Source organism: Mobula birostris, chromosome 24 (assembly GCF_030028105.1).
Source record: "Mobula birostris isolate sMobBir1 chromosome 24, sMobBir1.hap1, whole genome shotgun sequence".
NCBI classification, from domain to species: domain Eukaryota; kingdom Metazoa; phylum Chordata; class Chondrichthyes; order Myliobatiformes; family Myliobatidae; genus Mobula; species Mobula birostris.
In genome coordinates this window covers 53,495,552-53,512,923 of record NC_092393.1, presented here as the reverse complement: position 1 = coordinate 53,512,923, position 17,372 = coordinate 53,495,552, and the positions used below count along the sequence as shown (strand labels likewise).

General features: G+C 47.8%; 1 protein-coding gene across 5 annotated transcripts in view; it reads left to right on the top strand.

The window, feature by feature from the left end:
• Positions 1-17,372, top strand: part of aatkb (apoptosis-associated tyrosine kinase b) — a 387,622-nt gene that overhangs the window by 239,845 nt on the left and 130,405 nt on the right. The window contains exon 2 of one of the 5 annotated variants that reach the window (XM_072242722.1): positions 658-694. The exons of the other annotated variants lie outside the window; for them this stretch is intronic. The gene's annotated coding sequence lies outside the window, so the exon portion shown is untranslated. The remainder of the gene's footprint in view (positions 1-657; positions 695-17,372) is intronic. 5 annotated transcript variants of the gene reach the window in all.

Genomic DNA, 17,372 nt, shown 5'->3' with positions numbered 1-17,372 from the left:
ATAGCAGAACTTTTTACACATTCCTGGGATTGTCTCAAGAGTGTTACCCCTTCATAAAAGATCAAAAAACTTGTCCCCTTGTCAAGTGCTGGACTGAAATTTGCACTAGTAATAATGCTGAAGCTACGCAGTATGTCATGGGCGATCATGGCCTCCCTGACCATGATTGTCCTTGGCAAATTTTTCTGCAGAGGTGGCTTGCCAGTGCTTTCTTTTGGGCACTGTCTGTATAAGACGGGTGACCCAGCCATTATCAATACCCTTTAGAGAGTGTCTACCTGGCATTAGTGGTCGCATAACCAGGATCTTCTGCTCCGCCACCTGGTCCCATGGCTTCATGTGACCCTGACTGAGGAGGCTAAGCAGGTGCTACACCTTGCTCAAGGGTGATCTGCAGGCTAGCGGAGGGAAGGAGCGCCTTATACCCCCTTTGGTAGAGATGCATGTCCAGCCTGTCACCATATTATATATATATTTCATTTTAATTTAAATTGTTTTCTGTATTGCACAGAACTGCTGCCACAAAGGCAATAATTTTCACAACCTTTGCCAGTGAAATTAAACCAGGTCCTGATTCTGGATTTTTATACATGTATGAAATCCTTTAGTTGCCTTTTGGTGATTCAGTGCTGTCTCACAATCTGTTCTGCTCTGCAGCTTTCTTCACTGGAACCAAAGAACATCTGTTTAATTGGTGAGAAGTTGAGTTATTTACGAGCTAATATTGCTCCAAGGTACCCGGAGAATTTGGTCGCACAAAGGCGAGAAAATCCTGCAGATGCTGGAAATCCAAGCAACCCACACAAAATGCTGGAGAAACTCAGCAGGTCAGGCAGCATCTGTGGAAATGATGTATCAGGCCGAGACCCTTCATCAGGACTGAAAAAAATAGATGAAAAGGGGAGAGCAAGAAGGTTGGGGGGAAGGGAGGAAGAGGTAGGTGATAGGTGAAACCAGGAGAGGGGCAGGAGTGAAGCAAAGAGCTGGGAAGCTGATTGGTGAAAGAGATAAAGGGCTGGAGAAGGGGGAATCTGATAGGACCATGGAAAAATGGGAAGGGGGAGGAGCACCAGAGGAAGGCAATGGGCAGGTAAGAAGAGAAGAGAAGAGAGGGAAACAGGAATGGGAATGGTGAAGGTGGAAGGAGGGGCAATTACCAGAGGTTCAAGAAATTGAAGTTCATACCATCAGGTTGGAAGCTACCTTCTTGCTCTAATCTGTTTTCCCAGTCTTGCTGAAGGGTCTCAGTCCAAAATGTTGACTGTTTACTCTTTTCCATAGATTCTGCCTGGCCTACTGGGTTCCTCCACCGTTTTGTGTGTGTTGCTGAGAATCTGGTGCTTTGTTCCACGGAGTCCAAGTTTACAATAACATACTGAGCTTTAACTGCTTTTCGGCCCGTACTCCTGGCATAAACCGTGGATGGTACAGTAGCGTAGTAGTTAGCACAATGATTTATAGTGCAAGAGATCTGGGTTCAATTCCCATCGCTGCCTGTAAGGAGTTTGTACGTTTTCCCCATGACCGTGTGGGTTTCCTCCGGGTGCTCCGGTTTCCTCCCACAGTCCAAAGACGTACCAGTTAGTAGTTTAATTGATCATTGTAAATTGTCCTGTGATCAGGCTAGGATTAATCTGGGGGAATTGCTGGGCAACGCGGTTCAAAGATTTGTGGCAAATGGCTATTCTGTGCCGTGTCTCAATAAATAAGAAATAACCAAATTACATGTGAATAATTACTTAATTTGAAAAATATTTCAGCACATGATGGATTTTAGCAAATTTATATTTGATTCTAAAATATCATATGCCCGCCCTAGCTCCACAATACCATGCTCGGCCTTCCTCTCCTATCAGATTCCATCAAGCTCAGCCCTTTCTTAAACAGAAATGGTTCTGCAGTGACCACTTTATTAGATACACCCTGCTTGTTAATGCAAATATCTAATCAGCCAATCATGTGGCAGCAAATCAATGCATAAAGGCATGCAGACACGGTCAAGAGGTTCAGTTGTTGTTCAGGCCGAACACCAGAATGTGATTTCATGAACAGAAATGGTTCTGCAGATGCTGGAAATCTGGAGCAACACACACACACACACACACACACACACACACACACACACACACACACACACACACACACACACACTCACACACACCACACACTCACACACACCACACACACACACACCACATACACACACACACACACACACACACACACACACACACCACACACACACACACACCACACACACACCACACACACACACACCACACACACACCACACACACACACACCACACACTCACACACACACACACCACACACACACACACACACACACACCACACACATACACACACACACACCACACACACACACACACACACTCACACTCTCACCTCACACACACACACACCACATACACACCACACACACATACACTCACACTCACACACACACACACACACCACACACACACACACACCACACACACACACTCACACACCACACACACACACACACCACACACATACACTCACACACACACACACCACACACACACACACACACACCACACACATACACTCACACTCTCACCTCTCACACACACACACACACCACATACACACCACACACACACAAAGTGCCGGAGGAACTCAGCAAACCAGGCAGCATCTATGGGGCGGGTCATCTCCTGGATCCACATATTGGTTGCCGGCTCTTGCTCCACCCCTTCCCAGCCCCTTTTTATACTGGCTATCTCCCCTCCTTATCTTTCAGATCACATGAAGTGCTGACCTGAAAGGCCGAACGTCCATTTTCTCCCATAAATGTCGCCTGACCCCACCAAGTTGCATCAGCTTCTTGTTGGCTGCTCTACCTCAGCAGTCTATGATCCAATCTGAAAGCCTCACTCTGCGTAATAGCTAAAAGTCTGAACTGGCAGCCTTTCTTTTCCAATTGTGGTTTTGGTGAAAGGGCAATTAACCTGAACATTAATGTTGTCCACACATTCTCTCCACAGATGCTGCCAGGTCTGATGGTCATCTTTAATATTTTCCATCTTTATTTCAGATTTCCAGCAACTATATTCCCCTTGACACTTCCCTTTGCAACTTACTGGCCGCGGGAAGTCTTTAACGTGATTGGCCACTCAGCCAGGTTGATGATGTCACTGTTGCTGGATGCACGGATTCCGAATACAACCTAATTTTCATTCCACAGCACGGACGACTTTTAAGTCCCTTTCCTGCCTCTTTACTACTGCTGCATCTGCCTTTTACACCTCCTTCCTGTCTGTCTGCCCTAGGCACGCATCAGCCGCCGCACCATTTTGTGCGCAGTGTCTGTCTAAATTGTCTCCCGTGCTTCTCTTTTGGATCAGAGGGGGCTTGTAAATAACTGCGCACAGAAGTCTTGGGAACGAAGATGTCACATGACTCAGCGTGAGCTCGTTGCCAATAGCAACAGTGTCGCAGTTTGGGAAAAAGAAGCATTGGATAATAACACAGTCAGAAATTTATAGACTGCGTAAAGAACTTACAGGGGACCAAATCTGACAATTTAATCATAGGATTCATTTACTTTTCTTCAAATACCGTTAGCTCAGTTCTTAATAAGACCCAGGAGAGACTGATAAATTCATGAAGGGCATGGATAAGGTGGATGGTCACAGTCTTTTCCCCAGGGTAGGGGAATCAAAAGCCAGAAGGCATAGGTTTAAGGTGAGAGTGTAATGATTTAAAGGGCCATGTTTTGCACACAGAGGGTAGTGGGTATGTGGAACGAGCTGTCAGAGGAGGTGGTAGATGCAATGTTTGAAATGCAGTTGGACAGGGGTGAACGGACGGAAAAGGTTTCTATTGATATGGCCAAAAGCAGGCAATTAGGAGCAGTTCAGGTTTGCGGTGGATCATAGTGTACGTTGGCAGCTGGACCTCACCTCTGACACTGTGATAGTCCTTGAAGAGTAGGTTTGTACAGTTCAGACCTTTTGTTGGTTGTGGTCGACCATGGGAGTTGTGTCCTAACACTCTACGTGATTCACAAGCCGGTACGTAAGCCAGGGCAGTACGATATGGAGAGCGAGCTGTTGCCCATGCAGCAAGCTCCCCCTCCAAGGGACGGCAGAGACCGATACCGTTTGGCGCCAGGAGTTGCCGGTCGTCCTTGTACTCAATGTAGGACTGCCTCAGGGACCCCAGCTCTGGAGTTTTCCCTCAGGGTTCGCTCCCGAAGCCTCGCCCCGTGAGTGGGTACAGCCACAAGGCAGGAGACGTTTGAGATCAGAGTTTTCCTTCTCCTGGATGAGCTGCCAATCACAGCTGACCAGCCCCAGCTGCCTGAAGCGGCTGGTTTTAAGGCCTTTGCCCCTTCTCCTGTCGGTAGCAAAGGTTTTGCCGGGTTTACTAGTTAAGCCACACGAGAAGGCCGGAGCTGGAATTGGTTGTCAAGGCTATTTGAGTCGCACACTATTGGGAGCATTTAATAGATTATTAGATTAGATTATGAGAACACTCAGGCCTCTTTTATTGTCATTTAGAAATGCATACACGCATTAAGAAATGATACAATGTTTCTCCAGAGTGATATCACAGAAAACAAGACAGACCAAAGACTAACACCGACAAAACCTCATTATTATAACATATAGTTACAGCAGTGCAAAGCAATACCATAATTTGATAAAGAACAGACCATAGGCACAGTAAAAAAGTCTCAAAGTCCCGAGTCGATTGACTCCCGAGTCCCCGATAGCAGGCAGCAAAAGGGAGAAACTCCCTGCCATAAACCTCCAGGTACCATCAACTTGCCGATGCCTTGGAAGCAGCCGACCACAGCCGACACTGAGTCCATCCGTCCGAAAACTCCGAGCTTCCAAGCAGCCTCTCCGATACAGCCTCCCGAGCGCCATCCTCTGCCGAGCGCCTTCGACTTCTCCCCGGCCACTGAAACAAGCAAAGCCGAGGACTTCTGGGCCTTCAGCTCCCGGGATTCCGGTTACCACACAGAAGCAGCGGTAGCAAAGCAGTCATTTCAGAAGTTTTCCAGATGTTCCGCTATGCTCTCACGTCTGTCTCCATCAAATCAGGATTGTGCACGGTCCCCTACTTGACAAATAACAGATACTCATCACCGAAGTGGCCGCGCGCGCTGTCGTTGCGCCTCCATCATCTCCCCCTTCCCGGGAGGATTATTTGGAGCTTATCCCCACCACCACCACCCCACCCCCCGGCTATAACAATATTAAAGAATTACCTCCCTTTCGTGAGGGTACTCACAGATACCAGATGGGGCTTAAAAACTCCTTTTGAGTTTGGGGCTTTGTGGACAGTGAACCAAATATTATCACAAGGGTGCCACTTTGGTCAGGATGGACAAGATACACCGAAGGACCTCCTTCTACACTGTGTGACTCTGAGCTTATTTCCATAACAAATACTGGAAACTCTCAGCAGGTCAGGCAGCATCTGTGGAAAAGTAGTCATTAATATTCTCAGTCTCGGGACTTCGACGCCTCGTTGTGTCTCCTCAGCCACTGCTGAGTTTTTCAGGCAAGTACTGTTTTTCACCTCAGCTCTCAACTTAGCTGTGGAACACTAACGACTTTCGGTGAGTGTGGATCAGAGCGTGTTGACGCATTACATGCAGTTCAGTTTTTTCACAACTCTTTTTTAGAAACTGCTCAGATGAACACCTAAATTCATTAGCCTGTGCATTTTTATTCACAACCCTCTTTCCTTGCTGAAGTGGGTGATACAGTCGTGTAGTGGTTAGTGTAACACTATTATAGAGCCAGTGACTCAGGTTCAATTCTCGTCGCTGCCTGCAAGGACATAGAACATAGAAATTTACAGTGCATTACAGGCCCTTCGGCCCACAATGTTGTGCCAACCAGGTAACCTACTCTAGAAAGTGCCTAGAATTTCCCTAGCGCGGGCCGGCTGGTGGCACAACGACATCGGCGCCCGACCTGGGAGTGAAGGTTCCCGGGTTTGAAACCAGTCGGGTCCACTCCCGAGTATGCTTTCCATTCGTGCCGGGTTGAGTGTCGAGATCGCAACTCGACCTCGTAAAATAAAGGGAAAGTACTGCGAAAATGTCTGTGTGAGGAGTGGCGCGCCACACAGTCTCCCTCTTGCTCTGCGCCTTGTAAAAAGACATCATCACGGACGCACGCATGGACACGCAGACGCAGACGTGCAAACGCACAAGCACGCAGACGCACAGACTCGCACGCAGGCACATGCTAAAAAAAAATTTCCCTAGCCGATAGCCCTCTATTTTTCTAAGTTCCATGTACCTATCTAAGAGTCTCTTAAAAGACCCTGTTGTGCCCGCCTCCACCACCGTCGCTGGCAGTGCATTCCACGCACCCACCACTTGGTACGTTCTCCCTGTGACCATGTTGATTTCCTCCGGGTGCTCTGGTTTCCTCCCACATTGCAAAGGTGTGCGGGTTAGTGGGTTAATTGGTCACAGGTGTGTAATTGGGCTGTGTGGTCTCGTTGGGCGGGAAGGGCCCGTGAAGGTGTTCCGCGGATCGTCGCCCTGTTGTGGTGGAGAGGCTGGTGAGTTCCTGAGACCGCGAGAGCGACGCCGCCTGGAGCTTGGCCGTCTGGCACTTAGCTCCTGGTAGGGTCACCCATGGCAGTGAGGTCAAGGGGGAGCAATCCAACCAGGAGCTCACTGGTGGAGTTGGCAGAAGACAATGACACACCTCCGTGACAGTGAGGGCAGAGGAAGCTGCAGCAGTCAGGGGTCCCCAGTCATCCCGCACTCCAGGCCACTGGACCCTGACCCCGATCTGTCAAGGACTGTCTGCCGGCTGCCCGGGCTCCAGCCTCTCTAAGTTAAACACAAAGTTGCACGGAGATGTTCTCCATTACGGGAATCCGCCCTGACATGTCCTGCAGTGAGTCCCATGGCTATCGGCGAGTGGTGAAGGCGGAGAGACTGTGAGGTCTTGAAGCCCCCCGGTCACAAGCTGGGACATTGGGTGGTGGGTATCTGATTCAGTCACTGGACTCTTGGTCAGAGGCACCAGAATACGTGGATCTCAATCGGCCTCTGCAGCAACCTAAGGACCCACCAATAGACAACCCCTTAGAACATCGTAGTCAACTCGAGTAAGTGCACTACTGTCTCGAAATAAATGAATAAAAGTGATAAACATAAAGATCGTTATCTCCGGTGTGACTTTCCCCTGAACTCCTCAACAAGCCGCTGATCCAATTGCTTTGGAAAATATGGAAAAGTCGAAGCCGTTCTTCTCTCCAATGGGAGTGACACACACTCAGTGGCCACTTTATTAGGTACAGGAGAGAACTTAATAAAGTGGCCTCTGAGTGTATTTCTGTACGTTCATGGTCTTCTGCTGTTGTAGTCCATCCACTTCAAGGTTCGTCATGTTGTATGTTCAGAGATGCTCTTCTGCACACCGCTGTTGTAACGCATGGTTACTTGAATTACTGTCGCCTTCCTGTCAGCTTGAACCAGTCTGGCTTTTCCCCTTTGACCTCTCTCACTAAAAGGACATCTTCGTCCACAGAACTGGATGTTTTTTGTTTTGGGCACCATTCTCTGTAAACTCTGGTGTGTGAAGAATTCCAGGACCTCAGCAGTTTCTGAGATACTCTAGTCAGGTGGAAGAAGGCAGCATACGTGAGGTTTAGGAAGCAAGGATCAGATGGGTCTATTGAGGAATATAGGGAAGCAAGAAAGGAGCTTACGAAGGGGCTGAGAAGAGCAAGAAGGGGGCATGAGAAGGCCTTGGTGAGTGGGGTAAAGGAAAACCCCAAGGCATTCTTCAATTATGTGAAGAAAAAACGGATGACAGGAGTGAAGGTAGGACCGATTAGAGATAAAGGTGGGAAGATGTGCCTGGAGGCTGTGGAAGTGAGCGAGGTCCTCAATGTATACTTCTCTTCGGTATTCACCAATGAGGGGGAACTTGATGATGGTGGGGACAATATGAGTGAGGTTGGTGTTCTGCAGCATGTTGATATTAAGGGAGAGGAGGTGTTAGAGTTGTTAAAATACATTAGGACAGATAAGTCCCCGGGGCCTGACGGAATATTCTCCAGACTGCTCCACGAGGCGAGAGAAGAGATTGCTGAGCCTCTGGCTAGGACCTTTATGCCTTGTTGTCCACGGGAATGGTACCGGAGGATTGGAGGGAGGCGAATGTTGTCCCCTTGTTCAAAAAAGGGATAGTCCGGGTAATTATAGACCAGTGAGTCTTACGTCTGTGGTGGGAAAGCTGTTGGAAAAGATTCTTAGAGATAGGATCTATAGGCATTTAGAGAATCATGGTCTGATCAGGGACAGTCAGCATGGCTTTGTGAAGGGCAGATCGTGTCTAACAAGCCTGATAGAGTTCTTTGAGGAGGTGACCAGGAATATAGATGAGGGTAGTGCAGTGGATGTGATCTATATGGATTTTAGTAAGGCATTTGACAAGGTTCCACACGGTAGGCTTATTCAGAAAGTCAGAAGGCATGGGATCCAGGGAAGTTTGGCCAGGTGGATTCAGAATTGGCTTGCCTGCAGAAGGCAGAGGGTGGTGGTGGAGGGAGTACATTCAGGTTGGAGGATTGTGACTAGTGGTGTCCCACAAGGATCTGTTCTGGGACCTCTACTTTTCATGATTTTTATTAACGACCTGGATGTGGGGGTGGAAGGGTGGGTTGGCAAGTTTGCAGACGACACAAAGGTTGGTGGTGTTGTAGATAGTGTAGAGGATTGTCAAAGATTGCAGAGAGACATTGATAGGATGCAGAAGTGGGCTGAGAAGTGGCAGATGGAGTTCAACCCGGAGAAGTGTGAGGTGGTACACTTTGGAAGGACAAATTCCAAGGCAGAGTACAAAGTAAATGGCAGGATACTTGGTAGTGTGGAGGAGCAGAGGGATCTCGGGGTACATGTCCACAGATCCCTGAAAGTTGCTTCACAGGTGGATAGGGTAGTTAAGAAAGCTTATGGGGTGTTAGCTTTCATAAGTCGAGGGATAAAGTTTAAGAGTTGCGATGTAATGATGCAGCTCTATAAAACTCTGGTTAGGCCACACTTGGCGTACTGTGTCCAGTTCTGGTCACCTCACTATAGGAAGGATGTGGAAGCATTGGAAAGGGTACAGAGGAGATTTACCAGGATGCTGCCAGGTTTAGAAAGTATGCATTATGATCAGAGATTAAGGGAGCTAGGGCTTTACTCCTTGGAGAGAAGGAGGATGAGAGGAGACATGATAGAGGTGTACAAGATAATAAGAGGAATAGATAGAGTGGATAGCCAGCGCCTCTTCCCTAGGGCACCACTGCTCAATACAAGAGGACATGGCTTTAAGGTAAGGGGTGGGAAGTTCAAGGGGGATATTAGAGGAAGGTTTTTTACTCAGAGAGTGGTTGGTGCGTGGAATGCACTGCCTGAGTCAGTGGTGGAGGCAGATACACTAGTGAAGTTTAAGAGACTACTAGACAGGTATATGGAGGAATTTAAGGTGGGGGCTTATATGGGAGGCCGGGTTTGAGGGTCGGCACAACATTGTGGGCCGAAGGGCCTGTACTGTGCCGTACTATGTTCTATACTCAAACCACCCTGTCTGGCACCAACTATCATTCTAAAGTCAAGGTCACTAAAGTCACATTCTTGATGTTTGGTCTGAACAACAATTGAACCTTTTGACCGTGTCTGCCTGCCTTTATGCATTGATTTGCTGCCACGTGATTGGCTGATTAGATATTTGCATTAACAAGCAGGTATACCTAATGAAGTGGCCACTGCGTGTAGGGAAGCAGGTGAAATTCAGGGCTTTCTGCAGCTACAAAAGACAGACCGAGATGGGTGTAACCGTGTTCAAGTGGGAGAAGATATTGAGGTTTATCACTGAGATGTTTCCCAGGAATGATGATGTTCTTCCTGTCACAGTCCTGGGAGAGATCGCAGCACTCTGTTGTACACCTTGTCAAATCCTTCACTGCTACTGATCAAAGCTCTGATGGTGCATTCTTAAAGCTTTATATTTTATCCAGAAAAAGACACATCAATTATAAAGGCATCAGAAATCTTACATAGCAACTGGATTCCTGGAGTCCTGACTGTAGGAGCTATGAAATAATCATCTTAAAGTAAAAATTCTTCCAAGTCTTAAATTCCTCCAACGTGGAGCAATGCAAAAATTACTTATAACATGTTTTCTGGTTCTGACACAGTGTAGATGCTATTTCCTTCTGTCTGCTCCAAGAGCAGACAGTTAACTTTATCATCGTTCACAAGACATGGAGATCAGATTCGGGGATGGTGGCGTGTGCTGAAAGGTAGTGGTAAAACGTAGTGAGTAACAAAGACTAAAGGTTTAAAATTAGCTTTATTTGTCTCCTGTGTTAATGACAAACACTGTCTGAGGATAGCCCGCAAGTCGCCATGCTTCTGGTGGCTGTATAGCATGCCCACAACTCTCTACTGCCTGTTACACCGCTGGCGTTTAGGGCAGCAATGAAGGTCCTCCATCTCTGACAGTGTTCTGGGCTTCCTTCATCGAGCCAGTGGCTCGGTTTTCACTACATTCAGTTGTGCAAGTTCTCAGCCTGCATTCAGCTGTAGAAGAATTCTGCATTGCTGCCTCCATAACAGTTTTGTTTTACCAGTCAGGCTTAACTTTGAGCTGAAGCCCCCAAACCTGGAGGACCAGTGGACCACTCTGAGTCTGACCTCTACCCTTTGACCTGTTTGGTATGGGTGAGCCTACCAAGAGCCAAAACATAAAGCCCTGACTCCAGCCAGCATAGCCCTTTAGATAACTGAGGCAAACAAGCCTCCAAACCCAATGACAAAGTTGTGGTCCTCCTGGAGGCTGCCCATAACACACAAACCCTAACCCATACGTCTTTTGGAATGTGGGAGGAAACAGGAGCACCTGGAGGAAACGCACACGCTCACGAGGTGAACGTACAAATTCTTTACAGAGAGTGGCGGAAATGAACCCAGGTCGCTGCTGCTGCCATAGTGTTACGCTAACCACTACGCTGTCGTGTCTGGGTGAGACACAAGCAAACAGAAGCAAGTAAATCCCAAACTATGTTAACCAGTGCCAACAGCTCAGTGTCACCTAGTCTCTACCTTCTCACGGACTTCACCTTTTGCTTCCCCTTACTCTGCAGTTTTAAACTGATTTTATTCCAGTTCAGTTGAAAGCTTATCTAGCTCTCTCTCCACGGTTGCTGCCTGCATGCTGAGCTTTTCCAGCATTCCCTGTCTTCCTTCCCCCAGTTTCTAGTACCTGTGGTATTTCTCAGCTGCAGATTCCGATTCACATCAGTGAGAATGAGGGCTGGTTACCCCACCCCGGGTCACCGAGTCCTTCCTAACCCCCCTGCAAGTCAGCAGGACCTGGGATCGTAGGCCTGTGCTGCCAGTTGGCCCCCTAGGTCAGCGAGTCTGGAGCTCGAGGATCCATTGTCAGCGGGTTCAGGGGTCAGTGATGACGATCAAAGCCCGAAGTCGGCGAGAGCAGATTTCGAGGTCTGGAGTTCGTGCTCTGGCTCCTGTTTCTCAGTCCTAACCTGACCCCCTAACGCCCACGCTGGGTCCAAAACCTGAGCCATGACCTCGATGGTCATCGGCAGGTCGGCGCCATCTTGGCCAGACTGACAGCACTGTACTCGCAAACACGAGGAAATCTGCAGATGCTGGAATTTCAAGCAACACACACAAAAGTTGCTGGTGAACGCAGCAGGCCAGGCAGCATCTCTAGGAAGAGGTACAGTCAACGTTTCGGGCCAGGACCCTTCGTCAGGACTAACTGAAGGAAGAGTGAGTAAGAGATTTGAAAGTGGGAGGGGGAGTGGGGGATCCGAAATGATGGGAGAAGACAGGAGGGGGAGGGATGGAGCCAAGAGCTGGACAGGTGATTGGCAAAAGGGATATGAGAGGATCATGGGACAGGAGGCCCGGGGAGAAAGAAAGGGGGAGGGGGGAAGCCCAGAGGATAGGCAAGGGGTATAGTGAGAGGGACAGAGGGAACATTGACTTCTCAAACTTCCGCTAATGCCCCACCTCCCCCTCGTACCCCATCCGTTATTTATTTATATACACACATTCTTTTTCTCCCTCTCCTTTTTCTCCCTCTGTCCCTCTCACTATACCCCTTGCCCATCCTCTGGGTTTCCCCCCTCCCCCTTTTCTTTCTCCCTGGGCCTCCTGTCCCATGATCCTCTCATATCCCTTTTGCCAATCACCTGTCCAGCTCTTGGCTCCATCCCTCCCCCTCCTGTCTTCTCCTATCATTTTGGATCTCCCCCTCCCCCTCCCACTTTCAAATCTCTTACTAGCTCTTCCTTCAGTTAGTCCTGACGAAGGGTCTCGGCCCAAAACGTCGACTGTACCTCTTCCTAGAGACGCTGCCTGGCCTGCTGCGTTCACCAACAACTTTGATGTGTGTTACTGGTCAGCACTACACTGTTGGCAATCGGAGCAGATGCTCAGCCCCAGGTCAAACAATGGACGGCCACAATGAAAACCAGCATCCTCTTCAGCAATGGGAAGCTATCATCATTCCGCGCAGTATTCAGTTATACAGATTTATAAATATCCACATGCTTTTGAAGAGTCTGAACATGTCAGTTCCGTGTCACAGGCAGCTGCCTTTGTTTGTATGGGGCAGCACCACAGCGTGGCGGCTGGCATTAACACTTTACAACACCAGCTGAAAGATCGGGGTTCAATCTCCACCACTGTTTGTAAGGAGTTTGTTTATTCTCCTGTGCCCGCGTGGATTTCCTCCTGATGCTCCAGGTTCACCCCACATTCTGAAGGTGCCTCGGACCAGAGGGCACAGCCTCGGAATGGAAGGACGCTCCTCTTGAACAGAGATGAGGATGAATTTCTTTACCAGAGGGTGGTGAATCGGTGGAATTCATTGCCACAGACAGCTGTGCAGTCCAAGTCATTGGGTATAATTAAAGCAGAGATTGATAAGTTCTTCGTTAGTGAGGGCATCAAAGATTACGGGCAGAAAGCAGGAGGATGGCAGTATTTATTTATTTATGTAATTATTTGTATTTACACAGTTTATCATCGCTTGCACACTGATTGTCAGTCTTTGCAGTTTCTCATTGATTCTATTGTATTGAAATGGGGTCACGAGGGAAAATAAATCAGCCATGATCGAATGACAGAACAGACTGGATAGGCTGAATGGCCTAATTCTGCTCCTGTGTCTATGCCTTATAGTATGCCACTGTCTTGTCATGATAAATAATGTATTATTAAAGCAAGCATACTGAACGACAGACTCTCCTTCCTTAACAGCCCTACTGAAAAGCAATATATAAGCTTGGTTAAACATTCGACTGGGGACAAATAATCCTGAATACTTTAAGAGGCATAACCTTAAATGGCTGCTGTCGAGATTAGTTTTGTTTGTGTGGCCCCTGGATGTGTGGAGTTACCACGATTGACAATCCATTACTGGGGACCTGAGAGCAATGGCTCAGAATCCACTTCTTCCCAGCCAGCTGCAGGTGGTACGGTGTTGACAGAATCTCAAATGCACTCTAATGTACGATGTCAAAAGATAACTCATCTTGAGAACAAGAAGGTTTGATGTGTCTCCTGCTTGCTGTATATTGTCATATTTCACTGTTGGGGCAATTGATTTTTTTCTAATGTTGCTGTTGAATTGATTACTGTAGCACTTATAATTCAGTGCCTCTGGGAGACGGCACCATCACGCCAGGCAGCAGGGTTGCTTGTACGTCAGTCGGCGGTGTTATTTTAATACTCAGAAAATCGCCAGTCTGTTCTATGTCGAGGGCAGGGTCTATTTCATTTATTGACTCATCTAGAGACACGGCCTGGAGCATATCCACCGAGCTGCACCCCCCAGCACTTCACCTTAGCCTAGCCGCAGGACAATGTTCAATGACCAATTGATCGATGTGTCTTTGAAATGAGGAAGGGGACCGGAGCGCCCACACGCTCACGGGAAGGTAGGTACAAGCCTTTTATGGGCAGCACTGGGACTGAACTTTGAACTCTGACCCCTCCCCCCCAGCTGTAATAGCGTCGCACTAACCGCTAGGCTACCTTGGCGCCCCCTCACCTGGGAACTGGGGCGTCTTCCGGTTACGTAATGCCTTGAATCACGACAATGGGGTTGGAAATGGAGCTGTGTAAGGGTGCAGAGTGCTCCTGTCACTGCATGCGTAACCCAGCGGCTTGCTCTGCTAACTACTAGATGTGAGTTGAAGTATCATCACGACAGCTGTATGGCTGGTATACTTATACGGACGGTCACCTATAAACCATAATACCACAAGACATCCTATAGCACAGGGGCTTCCTAATCTGGGGCCCACGGACCCCTTGCTTAATGGTATTGGTCCATGGCATTAAAAAGGTTGGGAGCCCCTGCTGTAGGAACAGAATTAGGCCATTTTTTCATCGAGCCTGCTCCTCCTTTCAATCATGGCAAATTTATTGTCCCTCTCAACCCCATTTCTCCCTGTAACCTTTGTCACCCTTCCTAATCAAGAACCTATCAACCTCCACTTTAAATACGCCCAATGACCTGACCTCCAAGGCCATCCATGGCAAAGAATTCCACCGATTCACCACCCTATGGCAAAAGAAATCTATAGAAGTACGTCCATAACCTTATAGACCCCTTTGTATATAAAGGAGGTATATATTGATTCTGGGGTGAAGGCACATAGCCTTTTTCCCAAAGAGAGGGTATGAAAACAAGAGGGTGTGGGTTTAAGATCAGCGTCGAGAGATTTAAAAGGGACACCACAAGCAGCTTCCTTGCTCAAAGAGTGGTTCGAATTCAGAATGAGATGCCAGAAACAGTGATCGAGGCAGACATGTTAGCAACATTTTGATAAGTACATGGATAGGAGAGGTTTAGGGAACTAGGGGGCAAATGGAGGTAGGTGGGACAAACTCTGCTTGGAAAAACAGTCAACATGGATGGGATGGAGCAGGAGGCCTGTTTCCATGCTGTAGGAACTGGGAAAGTTATATTTTACAAATCTAAAGTAATTGTGTTTTTAGCAATATGGTGAATCTCAATTATTAGCAGGCAACCTGTACAGAAGCCTGGACCAAAGACCCAGAGGCATAAGTCTGTGTCCTCTCTGGGCGGTTTGGTAGCACAGTGGTGAGCATAATGGTTTACAGAGCCAGTAATCAGCGACCTGGGTTCGATTCCCACCACTGCCTGTTCTTCCAGTGACTGTGTGGGTCTCCTCCAGCTTCCTCCCGCATACCAAAGACGTACAGGCTAGGGTTAGTGAGTTGTAGGCATGCTATTGTGGCGACACTTGACAGCCTCCCCCCCCCCCGCAACACTGCGTTGGTCGTTGACACAAAATGACGCATCTCACTGTTTGTTTTGATCTATATGTGACGAATAAAGCTAACCTCTACCATAGTTAAAATTCCAATCATGAAGTTTACCTGAAGGGTGAAATTAGTTGTGCCCACAAAACTACCAGGTTACCATAATGTTCAAACGTCCTCTCAGGAAGGGAACCTAGTCTGGTCTGTACGTCAGCCCAGGCCAACAGCAAGGCTTCTCACTTAGTTCAAGGGCAATTACCGACGGGCAAATAAATGCTGGTCTTGTCAGTGAAATTTTCACTTCATCCACCCCTTCCCCACCCACCTACCAACCCCATCACCTGGTCTCATCTATCACTTTCCAGCCTGTACTCCTTAGCCCTCCCCCACCTCCTTATTCCGGCTTCTTCCCCCTTTCGCCCCAGACTCGATGAAGGGTCTCAGCCCAAAACATTGCCTCTTTATTCCCCTCCACAGGTGCTGCCTGACCTGCCGAGTTCCTCCAGCATTCAGTGCGTATTGCTTTGGATTTCCAGCCCCTGCAGCATCTCTTGTGTTTGTGGGGGTGAATATGAGGAACCCATGAAAGTACTTGGGAAGTCAAAATCAAAATCAGGTTATTGTCAAATTAGGGCTATGTCACCATATACCACCCTGGGATTCATTTTCTTGTGGGCATTTATAGGAAAATAAAGAAATACAATAGAATTTATGAAAAATTACAGAAACAAATATTGACAATTAACCGATGTGCAAAAGAACGGAATTGTTCCAATATAAAATAAATAATACTGAGAACATGAGTTGTAGAGTCCTTGAGAGTGAGTCCATAGTTTGTGGGTTCAGATCAGAGTTGAGGTGAGCGAAGTTATCCACACTGGTTCGGGAGCCTGATGGCTGTAGGGTAATAACTGTTCCTCAACCTGGTGGTGTGGGACCTGAGGCTCCTGTTCTTCCTGCCCACTATACAGAAGTCATTGGTCCCTCATCCAAGGTACACCAAGGAACACTGTTGACCTTATCGGGAGGTAAAAAAGGCATCCGTTAATCTTGCGAGACCATGGATCTGCGCCTGGAAAGTCTTCACTCTCCAGGGGACAGGCCTGGGCAAGGTTGTATGGAAGACCAGCAGTTGCCCATGCTGCAAGTCTCCCCTCTCCACGACACCAATGTTGTTCAAGGGAAGGGCATTAGGACCCATACAGCTTGGCACCAGTGTCGTCGCAGAGCAATGTGTGATTAAGTGCCTTGCTCAAGGACACAACACGTTCCCTTGGCTGGGGCTCGAACTCACGACCTTCAGGTCGCTAGTCCAATGCCTTAACCACTTGGCCCCGTGCCCACTGTCGGGAGGTAGAGGAAAAGGAAATGGAAGGACAAAGCACACGCGAGTGTGCTCATAGCAGGTCAAACCCAGCTCCTGCCTCTCCTGTTTAACCTTTGAGTGATTTGACACAACATCAGCTCCAGGGATCCTTAATCCCACTTCAAGGGGCAGAAAGAAATCCCAAACACTATTCTGCAGGAAAGCTCCCTTATGGCACCAGTAAGTAGGTCACAAAAATTATATTCGTGAACGGATGGAACAATCTGATAGTTCATTCCCCATCTTCAGACAGACTTGATTATTTTACAGGCACTATTAAATCTGAACAATCCGTGCAATAATATCAGCAACATGAAATCTGTGAGGCAGCAGAGATATCAGCTCCCGGTAATTTGTTCTATGAATAGCATAATTTTCTTATTTCATGGGGTTTTCACAATGGGTAAGTTCAGTTGTGATAGCAACTGGGAGAAGCTTGGAAGCCGATGACAATTAATTTGCAGGTTTTCACATGGAAGGTAATAAGACTGCATTGCATTTGATTTCCCTTTGTTGTAAGGACAAATGTGGTAATAATCTACACCCAGTGGCCACTTTATTAGGTACACCTGTAAACCTGCATGCTAATGGTCAGCAAGCCACTGCCGGGCAAAGGAAACACTTCAAAGATAACTGGAATGTTGGCCTTCATTGCT